This window comes from Natator depressus, chromosome 26, assembly GCF_965152275.1.
Source record: "Natator depressus isolate rNatDep1 chromosome 26, rNatDep2.hap1, whole genome shotgun sequence".
NCBI classification, from domain to species: domain Eukaryota; kingdom Metazoa; phylum Chordata; order Testudines; family Cheloniidae; genus Natator; species Natator depressus.
The window spans coordinates 2596965-2602999 of NC_134259.1; positions in this window are offsets into that span (position 1 = coordinate 2596965).

The following is a 6035-nucleotide window of genomic DNA, read 5'->3' on the forward strand; positions in this document are numbered from 1 at the left end:
CCCGCGAGCCCTGCAGTTCCAGCGGTGGCTCCGCCAGGGGGAGCCAGAGACTCACGCCCTGGCTTGTGCGTGGGGTCCGCGCCGGCCTGCCAGTGCCAAGGCGGGGCGGGCTCCTGGGTCCTATTCCTGGATCCCGCACCGACCCACTGTGCAGCCCCGGACGCCTGGGTCCTGTTCCTGGGCCTGGCTCCCACACCGACCCACCGTGCAGCCCCGGACGCCTGGGTCCTGTTCCTGGGCCTGGCTCCCACACCGACCCATCGTGCAGCCCCGGACGCCTGGGTCCTGTTCCTGCGCCCGGCTCCCACACCGACCCACCGTGCAGCCCCGGACGCCTGGGTCCTGTTCCTGGACCTGGCTCCCACACCGACCCGCCGTGCAGCCCCGGACGCCTGGGTCCTGTTCCTGCGCCCAGCTCCCACACCGACCCACCGTGCAGCCCCGGACGCCTGGGTCCTGTTCCTGCGCCCGGCTCCCACATCGACCCACCGTGCAGCCCCGGACGCCTGGGTCCCGTTCCTGCGCCCGGCTCCCACACTGACCCACTGTGCAGCCCCGGACGCCTGGGTCCTGTTCCTGGGCCCGGCTCCCACACCGACGCACAGTGTAGCCCCAGACTCCTGGGTCTTTTTCCTGGCTCCCACATTGACCCACCATGCAGCCGCAGACTCCTGGGTTCTATTCCTGGGCCTGGCTCCCACACCGACCCACTGTGTAGCCCCAGACTTCTGGGCCCTTTTCCTGGCTCCGATGCTCACTTGTTATGTGGCCATCAGTTTGCCATGGTCCTATGCCTCTTTCCAAACTGCCTCACCCCTGTGGCCCATGAGTCCTGGGTTCTGTTCTCAGCTTTGATACCGAGGCTTCTTATAACATATAGTCTATATAGATATGTATATGATTTATAGTCCCAGCTCTGTCACTGACTTACCAAATGAACGTGCACAAGTCATTTCGTCTTGACTTGAAGCCATTGACTTTCAATAGGCTCCTAAATCTCTGTTGAAGATGAGAGATTAGGTCCATCAATGGCTATTAGCAAAGATGGTCAGGGATGCAATCCCGTGCTCGGGGCGACGCTAAACCTCTGACTGCCAGAAGCCAGGCAGGGAAGACAGGGCTGGATCACTCCATAATTGCACTGTTCCGTACAATCCCTGAAGAACTGGTACGGGCCACTGTTGGAGACAGACTACTGGGCATGATAGACCACGATCACCCAGCATGGCAGTTCTTATGACTTACATGCTTTTGAAAATTTTACCCTTAGCCTTTTTGCACCTCAGTTTCTGCATCTGCAAAATGGGGGTTGTAATGAAAGTCTGTGAATTAACATTTGTAAATGCCTTGGCTGAAAACTCTATATGCAGCCAGCTCGGGTAAGTCACGCTCAGCTGACTGGCTGCAAGCACAATTCCATGCTGGGAAATTCAGTGCACGCAGTACTGCTGATAGTTGGCATTGCAGAACCAGCTAGCATCCCAGGTGTCTGCAAGTTGGTGGACACAGTCACTCTTGAAATACAGAGACAGGATGGGTGAGGTAATATCCTTTATTGGATCAACTTCGGTTGGTGAGAGAGACAAGCTTTGGAGCTTACTTAGCCAGAGCTCTTCTTCAGGTAGCCTGAAAGCTTGTCTCTTTCACCAGCAGAAGATGGTCCAATAAAAGCTTTTTCCTTACAACATGGCTACAACAACACTGCAAGCAACTCTTGAAATGTACAGTTTTCAGCTTTCTGAAAGGAACCAGGGCTCTGCCGCTTCCCTTCTTTATCTATTACCCACACCACGTGATACGCTACAGCATGGACTTCTGTCGGAGAACTAGCAGTAGCCACTTGGCTCCATCAAATTAGTAAATTACATTCACACACAGGAATAGTTTTCTACAAATGCAAGTGTGCAAAAGATTTCTTTAGAACTCCGTGGCCTGGAGCCATTGTTCCGCTTTGGGAGCTGCCCTGCTGTCAGAGCTCATGGCTGTGACCTCAACACAGTGAGGGCTGGCCAGTCGAGGCCAAGGAAAGCCAGATGCTGAAGAGTTAGCTTGGATTGCCCCCCCGTGATGGTACTATAGGGGGTGCTGTGCAGCTTGGAGGTGCTGTCTTTTGGATAAAATGTTTGGGTTTTTTAGGTGTGGGTGAAAGTGACTGAAACCCACCCATAATGCTGAGAAGTAGCATTAGACAGGTCTTTGGCTACAGGGGGTTCAAAATGTCCCGGAGGAAGGTATGGGCAGGAGCAGACTAAAGAGGCCTTTTCCCTGTAAAGGGGCTAGCAGCAATGGGGGGGAGTTAGATAGTTGGACAGGGGGGCAGTGCTGGAGAAGCCTTTGTCCCACAGTGAGGCTGAGACAGATACATTTCTATTCTACCTGCCTTAATTTTCTTTCTGCATGGGAAAGATTTCAGCAAGTTTCTTTGGAAATCAAAAACTCCTGAACTGCACCTGACTGACACTAATCCAATGTCAATCTCAAACTGCGAAGTGGCTGTTAGACCATGTCACAAATTCTTTGCCTCTCTTATTCCTGGTTTGACAAATCTGTAGGTGATTTAAAAAATCTGTTTCCTATTCAGATGCACTTTTGGCCAGACTGAGGAGTAATAATAAGAAAAGTGACAGACCATGCAAAAATATATTAAATCTTCAGCATCCATAATTGTTGAAGGGGACTTAAGAAATATAGAAAAGACATATAAAATGTCAATAAAGGAGAATAATTTGATCTTTACACTTGATAGATCTCCCAGGGTATATATAACAAACCTGTCAGAAGAATTCAGCACCATTTAGAAATAAGGAATGAAATATCTGCAATATTTGTCAATTCAAATTTTACAGCTCTTAAATAAGTGCAAAGGGGCACCTGGGATGAAATATGCCCTGGATTAGATTTTTTAAATGCTTGCCCAGATTTAAGGCCTTGATAAAATGTATTAAATCTTTAAAGGTTTTAATGAATCTAGTGTGTGTTTCATAAATCAAGAACTGCTGTCCAGCCACCTCTTGGTTTAATAAGAGTAAACTAGGAAATTGCTCTGAGCTGAAACAAAATACATATAATATTTAGAAGTAATAGATTTTTAAAAGCAGGGTGTTTTTTGGCTCACCAATGGGGTTTTGCTTCATAACGCTCAAGCTATATTGTTACTCTGAATGGGAAACCATCTGTGGCCATGTGTTTAACAGTATCAAGATGTGAACTAGCACAAAGGTAAATATTACTTGTAATAATCCTGGGGGAGGGGGGAGCCAAGAAATCATTATTTTTAGACCCGGGGCCAGGAACACGAGGTGCTGTCTGTGCCGCTGCTCTCTGTTTTTTAACAGCAGAGCCTTTTTTATATTAACAAATGGTTTACTACATCCACTTCTCTCTAGTGCTTGAAAACTTTTTTTTCTCTCCTCCGCCACCCATCTTCCCTGGCCTGGTGAAGGGGAGCCCATATACAAATATTTCACAGGTTTTACTGCAAAGTTAATTGAGATGTTTGAAAGTCTTTGAAATATTCTTGTTAACGCCATTGTCTCCTGCCTGTCTGCAGTGTGAAGACCAGGAAAGTCTCTCCCCTTTTAATAAAGGTGCAATATTTTATTTCATTACCTTCCTCCTGGCCCTTTACAAGCCCTGGCTACAAAAGCATAAAAGGGAATGACTGATAATGGATTAGAACAGGTGGACAAACACCATGTTAAAAGTGAGCTGGCTCTTTGTCCATTGTCTTCGCGGAAACCAAACATTCTTTGCTCTTTGTGTACAAAAGCTTGTGGTGTTGTTAAGCTCTGCAGGAGACAAATCTGTGGCCCCCATAAAGTGCTGTGTAAAAGTCTGTCTAACCTCATTAACTGTCACAAGTAACAATACTGAGCTGGCGAAAAAGGCAATTTTGGGCTTGTTGGTCATTAATCACTGCTTGACAGTTGTGAATAGAGGTGGAAAAACTATGTCCCCATGGCTCCTGCTTTGGAGTTTAAGGTTAGCCCAGTGTGTACCATGTTACTGGGAGATGTGGGGCTTTGGGTTAATAACAACACCACAGTCAGGGGGCAGGAATCTCACACTATCAAATGGGCCCTTAATGAGGCTTGTATGTTACCTCTCAGTTGTCATGTCTGTGCTGCAAGGATGTAGCCCAGATATGACTGACATGGTGCCTGTCACTGCACCCCGCCCCAGTGAATACACTCTACCTTTGCAAGGAAGGGCTGCAGCCAAAGGGCGTGCAAGGGGACATAGCATTCCTGGTAACAATGGGGAGCTGGAGGACCCTCTTTAGGGGCTCCAGGGGGGAGTGGCACAACTCCCATTGACTTCAGTGTGAGAGTGTCACAATACGTAAGCTATATAACTGGCCAGAGAGTTTTCCATCTCTTGATGAAGGGAACTGGGACAGGTGATGTAGCTGTTGCATGACTGCAGGTGCTGACTAGCTAGATCCAATGGAAGTGTAGGATCCCGGTGACTCGATGACGTCAGGGACTATTAATGGGATGAGGAAGGCTTTAGCTCCATCTCACCTCTTTAAAGCCTCATAGAGAGTTCTTAGGATCCAGCACCAGCTGTTTCATGGCTGGTGTAAAGATCTCAGCCAAGTTCCCGGTGGGGAAGCATCCCTGTTAAAAAGCAAAGAGGAGAACACCTCCAAAGCTGGTACTGATGCCCTTGCTGATAGTCCCAGGAGGGAGGGCCGGGATTGCAGGGAGCATGAAGACTGAGCTGCCCTCTCACATCTACAGGTGGTCTGCACTGAACTGGAAAGGGAGCCTGAGGGGAGCTTGGGTTGTACCTCTTCTGTGTAGAGGAGATTTCAGATTCCAGAAGCCCCGGTCCCATTACATGGAACTACTGCTGTGTTCTCTGCTGCACACAGAGCAAGGCACTACTGGTAAATGATTTTCTAGCCCTGTGTCTGAATCCTTGACTGTCTCCAGTAATGATGACTCCACAGCTTACCTTTATCACTGCTTGCTGCATTGCCTGAGGATGCCTTAGAAGAGTTATGAGGCTTGTTTGCAGCCCTACCCCCTCAGACTGTGATCTCATCATCAGCTGAACAGGCCTGGCCCTGGTCAGGATTTGCATGAGAGACCTCAGAAAAGCTTCAGAAAGGGCTGCTAATGTCTGGGTAGATGGTGCTCTCCACTGGTCTGGACTCAACCCATACCCCACCATGATGTGAAGGGAGTGCTCCGCTGATGGAGGAGTCATCCTTAAGACGAGCCATAAAAATCAGGCCTTAATTGTTCATGATCTTTAATGATCCCCTGGCGTTTTTATTATTTGTACTGTGGTAGCATCTGAAATGAACTAGACACGGTACACCAGGAGTAGGCAACCTATGGCCCGCGTACCAAAGGCAGCATGCGAGCTGATTGTCAGTGGCACTCATACCGCCCGGGTCCTGGCCACCGCTCCGGGGGGCTCTGCATTTTAACTGAATTTTAAATGAAGCTTCCTAAACATTTTAAAAACCTTATTTACTTTACACACAACAATAGTTTAGTTCTATATTATAGACTTGTAGAAAGAGACCTTCTAAAAACGTTAAAATGTATTACTGGCACTCGAATCCTTAAATTAGAGTGAATAAATGAAGACTCGGCCCACCACTTCTGAAAGGTTGCCGACCCCTGCTGTACACCCTTATCAAGAGGCCCTGCCTCAATAGCCCTCTAGTGCTAACCCCGCTGTCGTGGCCAAATTCCACATGAGTTCTGTCTCCTTAAATTCTACATCCCGCTATTTCTCCCTGCCCATGCACTGCCCATTGCAGCTACTCCTGCCTGCAGGACCTTTCCCCATGTCTTATGCTAAGCTGTTGGGAGTGTTGCCAGTACCATTAAATTGATTGCCAAATTCCCGACAAAAGACATTGGTTATTTTCTGGGTGGTACTGAGTTGGTGCCCTCCGCTCCCTGTGGCGACACACACGCTGGGGCCTGGATGTAAAACCGAACTGTCAGCTGGAGGTGTGACCAATTAACATACCCACTCCTCTATTGTTCTGGAGGAGGAGATGGGGCCAGAAT